Raw genomic sequence first — 17,693 nt, forward strand, 5'->3', positions numbered from 1 at the left:
ACAAGGATAAACAAAAAATAAATGGTTATAGATATCATTCTTTCATAATTCAGTTCAGACCTGTGTTCTCTGTCTAAGTTTATTCCTTTCAGCTACCCTAATACTGAGAAAATTCTTACAACTTTGAAATATTATCTTCCCATGGAGGAATGGAAATAGTTTAATCTTTTAATATCCCTCATGATTTCTTTTTCCTGTTTACCTTTTTATGCTTCTCTAGGGTCTTGTATTTGAAAGACAAATTTTCTATTCAGTTCAGGTCTTTTCATAACAAATACCTGAAAGTGCTCTTTTTCATTAAGTCCCATTTTTTTTTCCTCTGAAAGATTATAGACAGTTTTGCTGGGTAGGTGATTCTTGGCTGTAGTACCAGTTCCTTTGCCCTCTGGAATATCATATTCCATGCCCTCTGGTTCTTCAATGTAGATGCTGCTAGATCTTGTTTTATAAACTGTGTAGCTCCACAGTATTTGAATTCCTTTTTTCTAGCTGCTTACAATATTTTCTCCTTAACCTGGGAGTTCTGGAATTTGACTATAATATTCCTGGAAGTTGTCATTTTGGAATCTCTTTCAGGAGGTGATGGGTGGATTATTTATATTTCTATTTTACTTTCTGCTTCTAGAATATCAAGGAAACTTTCCCTGACAATCTCTTGGAAGATACTGTCTAAGTTCTGTCCTTGATCATGGTTTTCAGGTATTCATTCCAATGATTTTCAAATGATCTCTCCTAGATATATTTTCCAAGTCAGCTGTTTTTCCAAGGAGATATTTCATATTGCCCTCTAGTTTTTTTAATTCAGTTGTATTTGCTTTATTGTATCTTGGTTTCTCATAAAGTCGCTAGCTTCCATTTGTTCAATCCTAATTCTCATGCAATTATTTTCTTCTGGGAGCTTTTGTATCTCCTTTTCCATTTGGCTCTTCTGCATTGCTCTCATTTCTTTTTCCATTCTTTCTTCCATCTTTCTAAATTTTCCATCTATCTCTCTTACTTTATCTTCAAAGTCCCTTTTGAGCACTTCCATGGCCTGAGACCAATTCATTTTTTTCTTGAAAATTTTGGATGTAAGGGCCCTGAGGTTGTTATCCTCTTCTTTGGGTGCACCTTGATCTTCCTTGTGGCTAAAGAAACTTTTGATAGTTCTCAACTTTTTTTTGCTTGCTCATCTTGCTGTCTTTTACTTAACTTTCAACTCCCTCTTACAGTGGGGCCCTACTTCCAAACTACACTGTCCCAAGCTTCAGAGGGTCTCGGGTGTTTGGGTTTGAGGGAGGGAAGGTTTTTCTCTTGCCTGGCTTGTTCTCTGGTCAGAAAATAACCTCAAGCCAACTTGCTAATTAACCAGCCAATAGAACTTTGTGTGCTGTGGTTCTTACCTTTGATGAGCCTGCACTTCTTCCCCACCTGAGCCTCCTGCCACTCAGGATTTCTTCCTGGGTCCCTACTCCAGTGGGATAGATGAATTCCTCCTTAGGTCCTACAGACACCCCTGTATTCCCCCCTCTCACCCAACCATAGGCTTAGTTCCAGAAGACACTGATGCTGCAGCTGATTCAGAGGCTTGGGCGTAAGTTCCTCTGGTGCAGCCTGCCTGGCGTCTGTATTGGTATGCTTGTGGGGTTGGACTCTTTTTGCAGCCCAGAATGGCCCCCTTTAATCTGTCTTTGGATGGAAAAAATAATTTCAACTGTCTTTTTGTGGGTTTTTGTGCTCTAGGGGTTCTTTTATTGCTGTTTTGGGGGTAATCGTATTGGAAGCTCTGTGCATTTAATATCTTTCCTCAACCATCTTGGCTCTGCCTCCTCAACAAAAGCTTATTAAGACCAAAACTCCTCTTATTGAACTATTTCCTCAATTAGAAAGTTATGTCCTTTTCTTGCTGCAATTGGATGCTAACCTTGTGCAAGTTAAAGATCTGAACCGAACTGGGAGCAGGGAGTCCTGGGTTTGGAGTTCAGAGTCCCCTTTGGCACTGGGCTGGACATAGGAGCAGATTCCATCCTCTTCTTATATCTTATACCCTACTCCCAATGTATTTTGATATCCATGGAAATTGACTTTGCTGTTCCTCAAGGAAGACACTCATCTCTCCCCCTTCAAGGCACTTTCACTGACTGTCTCTCCTGAATGGAATTCTACCTCTCCTCATCTCTTTCTTCTGACTTTCCTGATTTCCTTCAAGTCCCAACTAACATCCCACTTTCTATGGGAAAACTTTTACTCTCCCTCTTGATTATAGTGTCTTCCTTATGTTCAGTATTTCCAGTTTCCCTGAGTATATCTTCTTTGTACATAGTTGGTTTTGTTTCTCCCTCATTAGACTGTGAACTTCTTGAGAACATGGACTGACTTTGGGCTTTCTTTGGATTCCCAATGCCCACGTAAAATAGTGCTGGAAGCATGGAAGGTGCTTAATAAATGTTTATTGGCTGACTACATAGAAGTCAGGATTTATACTCATCTCTGAACTCCAAATGCAACATTATGTCTCATGTATCACTCCATAAGCCAGAATATGATAGACACCACAGGCTTCTGCATTCCCCACCCAGAGAAGGTCCCATTCCTTCATTCTCTCCCAGCCCCTCCAGAAAGTGTTGGTTTTGTTCTAATGGAATCCCCAGGGAAAGGACATGTAGGCCTTGTTGGTACCACACTGCTTGAGATGTGGGCACTATAGATGCTCAGCCTCAGAGGCAACCAGCTGCACACTATCCCACCTGAGATTGAGAACCTCCAAAGCTTAGAGTTTTGTACTTTGGAGGGAATTTCATCAAAGAGATTCCACCTGAATAAGCAAACCTGCCTTCCTTAAATTATCTGGTATTGTGTAACAAGATTCAAAATGTACCTCCTCAGCTATGCCTATTTAATTCCCTTAGCCTCTGTAATAATCTCCTGACATACTTACCTTGGGAGATCTTTAGCCTAGTTCATTTGCAAGAGTTGAGTTTGCGAGGTCATCCCTTGGTTGTTTGTTTTGTCAGAGATTTAACCTCTGCCCCTCCGACTCTCCTGGAATTAGCTGCTCAGACAAATAAAACTTGAAATATTTCCTACACTCTTTGTGACCTTCCTGGAAACTTTGTTCAATGCTTAGATTTGGCCAGCAACTGCCCAAACCCAAATTTGGAGGTGTCTACTTTGATTGCTTTGTTAGACAAATCAAATTTGTGGACATTTGCGGAAAGTACTGGCTCCTGCTGATGCACTACTTGTGCTCTCCAGAGTGTTCTTCTCTGTGTAGTTCAATTTCTCATAGCTCCACGTCCCAGAGCAAGTCAGATTCAGAAGATGAGGTGAGTGTTGCTGCCCACAGGATACAGAAGGTTCTTCTTGGGTGAGAAAGTTAAGAGAAGTGTGAATAAAACATGAAGACTGAATGGAAGCGGTTAGAAAATCCAATGCTATAACTTGAAGTTATTGAAAAAGCAATAAGAGATTTTGAGAATTTGAGATTTATAACCTCATTTTCATCTTGTGTGCTCATGGATGATATGGACACACCTTGTATTCTGCCAACTTATTCAACAAGAATTAATCTTATTCCATATGTGGATTCTTTGAATTTATAATTTGCACAGAACTGCCATTTCTGATCTGTTATAAAAGGCATGATCTGTAGGATCCTTTTTTTTGGATGTCAGAAATGGCATCTAGTAAAGTGGTTTATTCTGAGGTGTCACTGCTATGATCAACTATGACTGGTATAATTTGGGGGAGATGTTGGGCTGGAAATAGAAGGAAAAACCTAGTGTTATAATTATCAGTTATTTTTGTATTTCAACCCACCATATCACAACCTGAGGATTATTCTACTCTCATGTAAAATCTATACAGATTCTCAAATGATTTTATGGGATATATCACTCTTTGTGTCCTTTGGGATCTTCAAACTATGGTAAAAGTTTGAAGACCATAATTTATGTCTACGCTTTGAGAACCCATGTTCCTGCTTCCTTATTAGATGGCTGCTGCTCTCCTCATTTCATCTTATTCTACCTCTTTGTCATGGCTTGCATATATAGTGCCTTGAGCTTAACAAGGAAGCAAATAAAGTCCTAATGAAGAAGAAGACATAGAAGAAGAAGAAGAAGAAGAAGAAGACAAAGATGACGACGAAGAAGACGAAGAAGAAGAAGATGAAGACGAAGAAGAAGACGAAGAAGATGAAGACAAAGAAGACAAAGACGATGAAGAAGATAAAGAAGACGAAGAAGAAGAAGAAGAAGGTCTTTGAAATATTTCATAGGCTCAGATGATGAGCATTGACTTGGAGCCGGAAGGGACCTCTAGTACATTCCCCTCATTTCACAGGCACACTAGAACTCAGGGAAAGCAAATGACTCCCATAGTTACTCAGGCAGAAAGTTGTAGAGCTAAGATCTGAACCCAGGTCTTCTGATTCCAAAAGCAGCACTTTGTCCACCAAACTATGCTCTGTCCATAAATGATATCTCATCATGAATAAATGAATGAACTAATGAAATCTTTGAAAAGTAGTTACTAGGTGAAAAGCACTGTGCTCAGCACAGAAAATTAATAGAAATAGAAAATTAAGATATTCTCTGCTCTCAAGGATCTCTCATTCAAATGGGATGATAATCATGGCCCATGTATGTGCATGCCTACATCATTTCAATGTAGTCTTACATGGCATGGTCTCAAAATCCTTCTGGGTACCTTCTTCTGGATCCACTAAATCTTGTCAATATCAGTACTAATGTAGGGCACCCACAACTGGCCACAATATTCCAGGTGGGATCTGACCTGGGTGGAGGAAGCTGAGACAATAAGCTCCCTTGCCCTGGACTCTCTATGGCTTCTAATTACACCTTAGATCACAATAGATATCATAATGTCAATATCCTATTGTTTGTCCTCCATTCGAGAAGAGGACCATGACATCAGGGTGATGTCATGATTTGCACTGAATTGGATTTAAGTGAGGAAAGACTGTGCAAAGCCACCAACCTCACTCTCTTCTCCAAACCAAGTGGCAAGACATACATCACAATACCTGGAGATAGCCCCAGATGTTTAAGGCAACTGGAACTAAATGACATGCCCAAGGTCACACAGCTAGTGAGGTCTTCCCAACTTCAGAACCAGTGTTCTGCTTACTGCACCTCTTAGTTCTGCCTGTCAATATCCTACTATGCTCAGGAAGACATTGTACTCAGTCATTTTGGAGGTAACCTTTTTCTAGTAATATTAATTTATAAGAAAAAATAAAAATAAGTCACTGTTTACACACATATACAGAATGACTATTTTATACACCTTCTCCACGATGAACTGGATAGGTGCAGTGACTTAGACCAGAAAATGCTTGGTTTTTTATTGTTGTTTTTAACAATAACTCCTTTGGTCCATGATTTTTGGCAAAGGGGAGGCCTCAAGGGGAGATAATAAGCATCCAACACATAGGAAGATTTTACAGCCCAAAGCAAACAGTGTGGTACAGTGAGGCTTAAAACGGGAGTAATTAAAGAAAATTAAGGAAAATATATGGTAATTAAAGCTAAATACCAGGGGAAAATCCTCTCTGCAAAAGCCATTAGACTATAGAATTATCTTGGAAGAGAAGATATGTGAGCACCAGCTGTTGGGATATTTAATGCTCATCTAGATGAAGAAATAGAAAATGCCATATGCTTCAGCTATTTAGAAAATGCCAATGCTAACCCTCACGGGGCTTAGGTAATAGGATTAATACTTCTGAAGTTGGAGGAATGGAGAACTTCAAAGGTATTGGATAAGAATCTTCAATTCAAAGGTCTTTCTAACCAAATCCCAAAATCTGACTTATTTTAAGCTAACTAGTTCACTATTATCTACCACAAAAGCTATATGTACTTCCGAAATAAGATGAATATGACCTCAATGTTTTGGTTGACTTTCCAGGTGCCAGTTATTGACTTTTTGTCAAGTCCCTTGATCTCTTGGAGCCTTAGTTTGTGAAACAATAAAATGGGTACAATAGAATCTATCCTGCCTAGAAAATGGTGTTGTTGTTATTTTTAAATCATAAAAGTATTTTATTATTTTCCAGTTACCTGTAGAGATAATTCTCAACATTTGTTTTTATAAGATCTCTAGTTTCAAATTTATATCCCTCCCTCCCTGCCCTCCCCCCATACCAAAGACAGAAAGTAATCTGATATAGGTTATGTATGTACAATAACATTAAACATATTTCTGCATTAGTCATGTTATAAGAGAATAATCAGAGAAAAAAGGAAAAACCCCCCAAAAGAAAAACAGCACCAAAAACAAAAGAAACAGTATGGTTCAACCTGCATCCATATTCCACAGTTCTTCTTTTTCTGGATTTGTAGAGCCTTTTCCATCATGAGTCCTTTGGAACTATCTTGTACCATTGTAATTCTGAGAAGAATCAAGTCTATCACAGTTAATCAACATGTAATGTTGATGATACTGTGTACAATGTTCTGCTGGTTCTGCTCATCTTATTCATCATCAGTTCATGCAACTCCTTCCAGGTTTCTCTGAAATCTGCCTGCTCATCATTTCTTACACCACAATAAAATTCCATTACATTCATATACCACAACTTGTTCAGCCATTCCCCAATTGATGGGCAGCCTCTCAATTTCCACCACAAAAAGAGCAGCTATAACTATTTTTGTACATGTGGATGCTTTTCAATTTTTTTATGATCTCTTTGGGAAACAGACCCAATAGTGGTATTGCTGGGTCAAAGGGTATGGACAGCTTTATAGCCCTTGGGGTATAATTCCAGATTGCTCTCCATAATGGCTGGATCAGTTCACAGCTCCACCAACAATGCATTAGTGTTCCAATTTTTCCACAACTTCTCCAACATTTATTATTTTCCATTTTTCATCATATTAGCCAATCTGATAGGTATGAAGTGGTACCTCAGAGTTGTTTTAATTTGCATTTCTCTAATCAATAGTGAATTAGAGGGGCAGCTAGATGGCACAGTGGATAGAGCACCGGCCCTGGATTCAGGAGTACCTGAGTTCAAATCCGGCCTCAGACACTTAACACTTACTAGCTGTGTGACCCTGGGCAAGTCACTTAACCTGAATTGCCTCACTAAAAAAAACAAAAAACAAAAAACAAAAAAAAATAGTGAATTAGAGCATTTTTTCATATGGCAATAGATAGCTTTGATTTCTTCACCAGAAAACTGCCTGTTCAAATCCTTTGACCATTTCTCAATTGGGGAATGAATTGGATTCTTATAAATTAGATTTAGTTCCTGACATATTTTAGAAATGAAGCCTTTATCAGAAGTACTGGCTATAAAAATTGTTTCCCAGCTTTCTGCCTCCCTTCTAATTTTGGATACATTGCTTCTGTTTATACAAAAACTTTTTAATTTAATGTAATAAAAATCATCCATTTTGCATTTCATAATATTCTCTATCTCTTGTTTGGTCATAAACTGTTCTCCTTTCCAAATATCTGAAAGGTAAACTATTCCTTCCTCTCCTAATTTACCTATTGTATCACCTTTTATGTCTAAATCATGTACCCATTTTGACCTAATTTTAGTATAAGGTGTAACATGTTTGTCTATGCCTAATTTCTGCCATACTCTCTTCCAGTTTTCCCAGCAGTTTTTGTCAAATACTTAATTCCTATCCCAGAAGCTGGAGTCTTTAGGTTTATCAAGCAGTGCATTACTAAATTCATTTACTACTGTGTCTCCTGTGCCTAATCTATTCCATTGATACTCCACTCTATTTCTTAGCTAGTACCAAATAGTTTTGATGACTGCTGCTTTATAGTAGCGCTTCATATTTGGTACAGCTAACCCACCTTCCTGTGCATTTTTTTTATTAGTTCCCTTAATATTTTTGACCATTTGTTTTTCTACATGAATTTTGTTATTATTTTTTCTAGCTCTATAAAATAATTTTTAGGTTGTCTGATTGGTATGGTACTGAATAGGTAAGTTAATTGAGGTAGAATTTTCATTTTTATTATATTAGCTCAGCCTATCTATGAGCAATCGATACATTTCCAATTACTCAGATCTGATTTGATTTGTGCAAAAAGTGTCTTGTAATTGGGTTCATAGAGTTCCTGGGTTTGTCTTGGCAAGTAAACTCCCAAGTATTTTATATTGTCTACCATTACTTTATTTATTTATTTTTTGTTTGTTTGTTTTTGCAGGGCAATGAGGGTTAAGTGACTTGCCCAGGGTCACACAGCTAGTGTCAAGTGTCTGAGGCCGGATTTGAACTCAGGTACTCCTGAATCCAGGGCCGGTGCTTTATCCACTGTGCCACCTAGCTTTAAATGGAATTTCTCTATCTCTTGCTGCTGGACTTTGTTGGTCATGTATAGAAACGCTGATGATCTATATGGATTTATTTTACAACCTGCTACTTTGCTAAAGTTGTTGTTTCAAGTAATATTTTAGCTGATTCTCTCGGATTCTCTAAGTATACCATCATATCATCTGCAAAGAGTGATAGTTTTGTTTCCTCCTTGCATTCTAATTCCTTTAATTCCTTTTTTTCTCTGATTGATAAAGCTAACATTTCTAGTTCAATATTAAATAATAGAGGTGATAATGGACATCCCTGTTTCACCCCTGATCTTATTGGGAAAGCCTCTAACTTATCTCCATTACATATAATGTTTGCTGATAGTTTTAGGTAGATACTACTTATTATTTTAAGGAAAGCTCCACCTATTCCTAAGGTCTCTCATGTTTTTATTAGAAATGGGTGCAGTATACTGTCAAAAATTTATAAAACCAGCTCTAGGTTTTATTGATTAATTCTATAGTTTTCTTGCTTTCAACTTTCTTGATTTCTCCTTTAATTTTCAGGATTTCTAATGTAGTATTTAATTGGGGATTTAAAATTTGTCCTTTTTCTAGCTTTTTAAGTTGCATGCCCAATTCATTGATCTCCTCTTTCTCTTTTTATTGATGTAAGCAGTTAGAGATATAAAATTTCCCCTAAGCACTGCTTTGGTTGCATCCCATAGATTTTGGTATGTTGTCTCATTATTGTCATTCTTTTGCATGAAGTTATTGATTATTTCTATGATTTGCTTTTTATTTGTTTTTTGACCCACTCATTCTTTAGAATGAAATTATTTAGTTTCCAATTAATTTTCATTCTACCTTTCCATGACTCTTTATTACATGTAATTTTTATTGCATCATGATCAGAGAAGGATCCATTTACTATTTCTGCCTTTATATATTTGACTATGAGGTTTTTATGCCCTATTACATGGTCAGTTTTTGAATATGTGCCATGTACTGCTGATAAAAAGGTATATTCCTTTCAATCCCCATTCAATTTATTTATTTATTTGCGGGGCAATTGGGGTTAAGTGGCTTGTCCAGGGTCACACAGCTAGTAAGTGTTAAGTGTCTGAGGCCAGATTTGAACTCAGGTTAAGTGTCTGAGGCCAGATTTGACTCCAGGGCCAGTGCTCTATCCACTGCACCACCTAGCTGCCCCCCCATTCAATTTTATCCAGACATCTATCATGTCTAACTTGTCTAACACAGTATTCACCTCTTTAACTTCTTTCTCACTTATTTTTTGGCTAGATTTATCTAATTCTGAGAGGGGAAGATTCAGATCCCCCACTAGTATAGTATTACTGTCTAATTCCTCTTGTAACTCATTTAACTTCTACTCTAAGAATTTGGATACTATGCCACTTGATACATACATGTTTAGTATTGATATTACTTCTTTATCTATAGTACCTTCTAGCAAGCTGTAGTTTCCTTCCTTATCTCTTTTAATTAGATCTTTGCCTTTGCTTTGTCTGAGATAAGGATTGCTACCCCTGCTGTTTTCACTTTATCTGAAGCATAATACATTTTGGCTTGCTCCCTGTGCTTGCTGCTGGTGCACTGGGATGGCCAGGCCTGGTCACGCCTGTCCTGTGGGTAGCCCTCTAGTTGGCAGCCTGCCTTCTCAGCTGGTTCTTGTGGGTCTCACCACTGACCTGCTGCACCACCAGCTTGTTGAGCCAGGATCCAGGGGCCTCAGTTCCTCAGCTGTGGCATATAGCTTCCTGCTGACTTGCCCTGACCCCCTCCACACTGTGCTGCACTGTGCCTCCCTTTTGCCCGAGTGAGACCGTCCTTTCCTGAAGTCTTCTAAATTATCCCAGTTTGGAAGAGTGTGTCTCTCTGTCTCTTTGCAGGTTCTGTAGTTTCAAAATCTGTCCAGAGGCTTGATTTAATGTTCTTTTTGAGGGAACCAAAGGAGAGCTCAGACAACTTGCTGGTTTCTCTCCACCATCTTGGCTCCACCCCACAATGGTATTGTTTTGAGAATCAAATAAGGCTATGCATGCAAAAGTTTTTCAAAGCACTATCTGATTACATATTGCAATTTTATATTCATTCAAGAAATATTTATTGAATGTGTATTGTGAGAGAAATAGCTACACACCAAGGATTGGTTATCTCTGCATTTAAGAGTCTCACAATCAAATGGGTTGAAAACAGTCTAGTGGGGTAAAGTTTATGCATAGGTAAAGAAGATGCATAGGGAAATAAGTGAGGAATAAGGGCAGAGTGCTATGAGATCAGAAAGGGGAATTACCATCTATAGTTCCAGGAAGCACATGTACCCAATGACAGGACAGTTCCCAGTGACAGAAAGTAGATACTATCTTAGGGCACTAAATGTGCCTTATTTAACCCTATTACAAACTAAGACAATCTCAGCATGATCAAATTAACTGTGATCCAATACAAGTAAAACCATGCCAAGCCAAACCAATCCAGTGCAATACAATTTGATTCCATTTTTAAAAAATGTATTAAAATCCTCCTATGTCCCAGGCCATGTGACAGGGGCTAAGACTACAAAGAAAAGATGGAAACAGTACCAGCTCACAAGGGGCTGCCATTTCAGAGACATATGGGTGATGTCACAGGATGGGGGCTGAACTTGTCTTCAGGACACGAGTTTGAATCCTGCCTCACATACTTCCTATCTGTGTATGGGCAAGTAATTTCAAACTCTTAGCCTGAATTTCTTAGATATAGGATGGAGATGATACTAGCATTTACCTTCTGGAATTTTGTGTTTATTTGTTTGTTTTTGATGAGAATCAAGTAAGACAATAATTGTGAAGTGCTTTGTAAACCTTAAAGCACAATAGAAATGTCTGCTGTTATCACCATTATTTTACTAGAGAGAAATAACATATTCATGGATACATGACTACAAAATATATCCATGGTGACCTCACAATAATTGCAAGGGGATGGGTGGCAGCAATAACAACTGTCAATCTGAAAAAAATCTTCCTATTGGAGGTAACACTTGAGCTGAGCAGTGTTAGGAGTTTGAAAAGGCAAAAAGGGGGCAGCTAGGTGGCACAGTGGATAAGGCACTGGCCCTGGATTCAGGAGGACCTGAGTTCAAATCTGGTCTCAGACACTTGACACTTACTAACTGTGTGACCCTGGGCAAGTCACTTAACCCTCATTGTCCCACAAAAAAAAAAATGAGGCAAAAAGAGGAGGAAACTCATTCAACTTATTCAATGGACATTTACTAAATGCCTACTATGTGCAAATCATTTTGCTTGCACATAGTAAGCACTTAATAAATGTTTATTGACTGACTAGACTGTTTTGGAGATTCAAAGAAAGGCATAAGATAGCCCTGGACTCATTAAGTTTAAAACTGAGTGGGGGAAGACAACACACAAAAGGAAGTTGAAAGGGGGGCAAGAGTTGGCTGAGAAGGTATCCAGCTTGGGGCATGATGGAGAAATACAAAGGATGCATACAGGTAGGCTGGCCTAAGAACCTTGCTAAGGGATTTGGGAGGAGCTCTCCACTTGGCCCTTCAATCAAGGGTCAGAGAGTACTAATGAGGTGTGAGCACTGTGAGAAAATAATGGGATTTGGCCCAGGGGCCCCACCTGTAGATTGATTTGTAATTGATTGAATTGGGTGAGACAGACAGAAACTGACTGAGGACCTACTTAAGGTTGATTAAATCAAGACCACACCTGGCCAGCCCTGAGTCCGGTGTTGTTCTCAGAGGCTGTGGACCATGACATCAACAGGAGACCACCCTCAACCAATCAGTTTGAAGGACAGCCCCTTCTGGGGTGGGAGACAGGAAGTAGGAAGGGAGGCTGGCTCCCTAGCTCTGGCTTTATACTATCCAGAACCTCAGGTTGGTGGCTGAGGGAAGAAGAAAAAGGGCTCTATTCTGAACCCTGGGGTAGATAGGTTTTGGCTATCTTTCTGAACTCCACGTGTTCTATCTTGACTAACTTCTAATATACTTTAATAAATGCTTAAGGCTCAAATACTGTTGCTGAAGTTTCTAATTTATAAGCAAATCCTCCCACACTGGGGGAGGGGGGCAGGTAAGAAAACATAAATTAGATTTTACGCATCACAGTACCAAGGCTGATTTCATCTTGTAGGATGATGAAGTTCCTGAGGGCATGATAGAGAGGTCTAAAATGCAACCAGGTGGAGCCAAACATAGGTAACAGCTGGTGCCCATGTAAGGTGGGGGAAGATGGGATGCTTTATTCCTGTAGAACTGCATGTGTCCTTTTTCTTCATGGAGCACACAAACCTAATAGAATTTTGGGGAAGATTACATTTACAAGTGTCCTCTATTTTCTTTCTCCCTTAGTAGTTGTCATTTTGGCAAGCCATTAAGCCTCCAGATATCTCAGTCTCCTCATGTAAAATGAGATGGTTCAACTTGATGAGATCGAAACTCCCTACCAAAACAAAATAAATGAAGTGTCTTCCTGGGATCCATGATTCTGATAGTTTTCTCAGTCATCATCCTTAGTTTCTCTATAGCATTTGGCAGTATTGAGGAAAAACACCATTCTTTTTTTTAAAAGTATTTTATTATTTTCCAGTTACATATAAAGGTAGTTTTCAACATTTGTTTTCATAGAATTTTTAGTTCCAATTTTTTTTTCTCCCACTCCCTTCTCCTTTTAGTAGAAACAGTTCTGCCACAAGAAAGCCAGAAGTTGGGCTTCGGTTGTCAGAGGCACACCATTGGAGCATTTTATAGAGAGTGGGAGTTTATCCCCACTCCCACCCCAGCATGACAAACCTTTGGAACCAAAGTAGAAATAGTATGGTTCAATCTGCATTTATAATTCACAGTTCTTTTTTCTGGATGTTGAGAACATTTTTTTATCATGAGTTCTTTGAAACTGTTTTGGATCATTGCACTGCTGAGAAGAGCCAAGTCTATCACCATTGTTTATCACACAATGTTGCTGTTACTGTGTAAAATGTTCTCCTGGTTCTGCTCCTCTCAGTCAGCATCAGTTCATGTAAGTCCTTCCAGGTTTCTCTGAACTCCTCCTGCTCATCATTTCTTACAGCACAATAGTATTCCATTACATTCATATACCACAACTTGTTTAGCCATTTCCCTATCGATGGGAATTCCCTTATTTTCCAATCCTTTTCCCTTTTCTATGGTCTCTTTGGTATACTGTAAGGTTGCTATCTAGCTACGATGTCTAAAATCTAATGAGTGGTCACTTTAAATTAGAAGCTTTAGTAAGAGTTTAGACTTTTAAGCGTTGGAGAAGCATAAAAAGTTAAACAGGAAAAATACTTCATGAGGGATATTAAAAGATCAAACTGTTTATATTCCTACATGGGAAGCTAATCCTTTGAACTCATAAGAACTGTCTCAGTAAGTTATTCACAGAGGACACAGTTCTGACCTGAATATGAAGAGATGATATCTGTAAAGCATTTATTTTTTTTTCTTTGTGGGGCAGACAGGGTGGGATGTCTTATGTCTGGGGCTGGATTTGGGCTTGGGACCTCCTGGGTCCAGGGCTGGTGCATTGTCCACTGTGCCACCTAACTAACCCATGATGACATCTTTAAAATAGTGTTGAGCTAGGTGGTGCAGTGGATAGAGCACTGGCCCTGGATTCAGGAGGACCTGAGTTCAAATCCGGCCTCAGACACTTAACAATTACTAGCTGTGTGACCCTAGGCAAGTCACTTAACCTCAATTGCCTCACAAAAAAATAGAGTTGAGGTGTAGGAGAAATAGACTGGGGGAGGGAGAAGGGGAGAGATGGTCTGGGGAGAGGTAGTTCACATGAAGGAAACAAGAAAAAAGCTTATGGAGGGGAGGGGAAGAGGGGGAAGGAATTGGGGAGTGAGTGAACCTCAATATCATCAGAATTGGCTCAAAGGACTAACATCCGTACTCAAATAGGTATAGTAATATATTTTTGCCCTGAGGAAGGGGAGGGAGATAAGGGGGGAGGAGGGGAAGGAGGGAAGGGCAGATTTGGGGAGAAAGCAGTAAAAAGCAAAACACTTTTGAGGAAAGTAAAGATGTTCTGCATAACTGCACAAGTATGGCATATTGAATTGCTTGCTTTCATAGGGAGAGTTGAGGAGGGAGGGAGGAAGAAATTTTAGAATACAGAATTAGCTCAAAGACCTTAAATCCCTCAGAGTGGGCTCATGGAGGGAGTAACATTCACACCCAGTTGGTAGAAGTAATCTATTTATCCCCATAGGAAAGTATGAGGGGAAGAGGATAAGGAAGGAAGGGTGAAAAAAAGGGAGTTCAGAGTAGGGGAGGAGGGAGGAGACAGTCAGAAGTAAAACACTTTTGAGGAGGAATAGATTAAAAGAAGATAGAAAATAGAGTAAATATCATGGGAACGGAATAGGATGGAGGGAAATAGTTATGATGATTGATTATAATGGCAAAATGTATGGTACCTACTTTGCTGGGCCAATATGAAGAAAATTATTTGTCAAGTTTAAGGTACTTTATTCAGGTTATGATGAACAGGATACTATCAGGAAAACCTGGAAAGACCTACATGAACTGAAGCAGAGTAAAATGTACTGTATACAAAATAACAGCAATAGTGTAAGATGATCTGCTGGGAAGCATGTGATTATTTTCATCAAGGCAATGATCCAATATAACCCTGAAGAACTTACAAAAATGGCAACCCATCTACAGAAAAAGAACTGATAGTATCTGAAAACAGATGGAAACACTTTGTAAAATTTTTTTTTCCTCTTTGACAATTCCTCAATCTGAAGTTTTTTTTTTTTTACTGTTTTCTCTCATAGCCTAGCTAATGTGGGAATGTTTTCCATAACTACTCATGTATAACTTATTTTGAAATGCTTGAGTTCTAGTGGGTGGGGGGGTGGAAATGGAGGAGTAAGAGAAGTTGGAACACAATTTTTTTAAAATTATGTTAAAATTTGTTTTTACATATATTTTGTAAAATAAAATTCTATTCAATAAAAACATAAGTAAAAAAAAAAGTGCATCAGAAGTTGATGAGGAGAGAGAGAGGTAAAAATCTAAGTATCTCTAAGAGACCCCAGCATCTGACCCCCCAAATCGAGTTCAGGAACCCAACAGGACCAATGTTTCAGCAGCTAATCCCAGAACCTCTTGTGATACAGGAAAAAGGGCTACACACACACACACACACACACACACACACACACACACACACACACACACACACTTGCAAGATAATTGGCTTGTAACTTTGATTGACAGGACCCATGAGCAAAAATCACTTCCTGAAGCCGAAATGACCTTCAAAACCCCAGAAAAGGTCACTTCCGGATGCTAAAGTCACATGGTTTCTAAAACACATGCTTTCTCCTCATGGCAGAGCTTCTCTGCACTATCTCTCAAGCAGTGGGTATCATTCCAATTCTCACCATACAAACCTAGCAGGACAACCACCCTTCTTAGATACTTTGTCCTCCCCACCCCCTTAGCTTTTGCAATACTTCTCTCTCTTGGTCCCTCCCTTATCCTTACAGATTGTTTTTTCTCAGTCTTTGCTAGGTCATCATCCACTCCTATTCCACTCTCCCAATTATGGTGACACCAAAGGCTTTGTCCTAAGCCCACTTTGCATTCTTGCAGGACTCCTCCTTGGTGACTTCATCTGAATCAGTGAGAACTTCTGTGAAGACAACTGGGAGGTCTAGATTTGAATTCTTAACCCCTTTCCTGCATGCCAGTCCTTTATCTTCAATTGTCTGCTGGAGAGTGCCTCCTTGGATCTCAAATTTAGCATGTCCCATACTGAATATTTCCCCCCATAAAACTTCTTGCTGCTCCCAATTTCTCTACTGAAGGATGTTCCCATAACCCTCCCAGGTGCCAAGACTCCAAAGCTCCTTAACATCTTTGACAACTCCCATCTTTCACCTTTCTCTAGGTACCAGGTTTTGCTGACTCCCATTCTACAACATGAATCAGCATAATACAAGAAAGACTAGGGTGAGGGCAAAAGGAGAGATCCAAGCAGAGTGAGCCTTAAAGAAGGATGAAATCACTTTCAAATACATGGAATGGGATTGAGGGGGAGTCATCATTGGAGGCTCCACAGAGGAGGTAGCCCCTGAACTGAGCCTTAGAGGAAGAGATAGTTTCTAACAAGAGAAAGGGGGAAACAGTCTATTCCAGACTACAGGAGTGCAGAGACATATTATGGAATGATGAGAACAAGACACAGCAATGGAGTTCAGTGTGGCTAGAACACAGAGTGCTGCACCCAAATGATCAATGTGAAATAAAACTAGGAGAGTAGATCAGATCCAGGTTACATAGATCCTTGGATGCCAGATGGGAGAACTTGTACCTTATCCCAGAGACACTTTTTTTTTAATAGGGAAATGATGTGTATTGCGAAGATGATTTGGGAAGCTCCTAACATGGGAGGGGCAGAGTTAGAATGTAGGTTGGCCTTTGATGTGATTGCTCTGTGTTTGCTGGAAAGGGGAAGAAGATACAAGTAGAGTTTGTGTTCAAACACACCACTGGTTTGTCCCTTTTACTATCATGTTATCAGCATCCTGTGAATTGCTAAAGAAAACTCAGTGTGGAAATCAATGTAATTCCAGGCTGACATGGTATTGATTCAGATCCCTGCATGTGCTGGGGAGAGGTGCTCAATGCCTACTTCATGCAAGTTCCATTCTTTAGCCCTACATGGCTGCAAATCACTTTATATGCATCAGCTCATTCAATCCTGCCAGCAACACTGGGAGGGGAGCAAACATTGGTATTGTTATCCTCATTTTAAAGGCAAGGACTGTCAGGAATAAAGGATGAATTATCCCATTGTTGATACTATATAGACTCTCAAAGAAGCATGTGATTGACGAAAGTAAAATGGCCTCACAGTTTCTACTACTACAGGGGATCTTCCATGGGAATATTCACATCGTACAACATAGGACATGATAAATAATAATAATAATAATTTATTGTTAATATTTGTGTAGCATTTAGGGCATCTAGGTGGTACAGTGGATAGAGTGCTAAGTTTGAAGTCAAAAAGACTCATCTCCCTGAGTTCATATCTGGTCTCAGAAATTTACTAGCTGTGTGACCCTAGGCAAGTCATTTATCCCTATTACCCTTGGTTTTCTTATCTGTAAAATGAGCTGGAGAAGGAAATGACAAACCACTCTAATACCTTTGCCAAGAATACGCCAATAGGGTCATGAAAACTTGGATTTGACTTAAGTGACCAAAAAACATCAATAACATATAGTTTTGAGAAATTTGCAAAGAACTTTACAAATGTGATCTTTTTTTATCCTCACAGCATTCATTAGTAGGACAGCTATTCTGTGGAATTATGAGTACTCAGTTCTTAAATGA

At 39.1% G+C, this 17,693-nt stretch overlaps 1 pseudogene; it reads left to right on the plus strand.

Moving 5' to 3' along the window:
- Positions 1 to 2,521: 2,521 nt before the first annotated feature.
- Positions 2,522 to 3,350, plus strand: LOC122755343 (annotated as a pseudogene).
- Positions 3,351 to 17,693: the final 14,343 nt, after the last annotated feature.

This window comes from Dromiciops gliroides, chromosome 4, assembly GCF_019393635.1.
Source record: "Dromiciops gliroides isolate mDroGli1 chromosome 4, mDroGli1.pri, whole genome shotgun sequence".
In the NCBI taxonomy this organism is placed as follows: domain Eukaryota; kingdom Metazoa; phylum Chordata; class Mammalia; order Microbiotheria; family Microbiotheriidae; genus Dromiciops; species Dromiciops gliroides.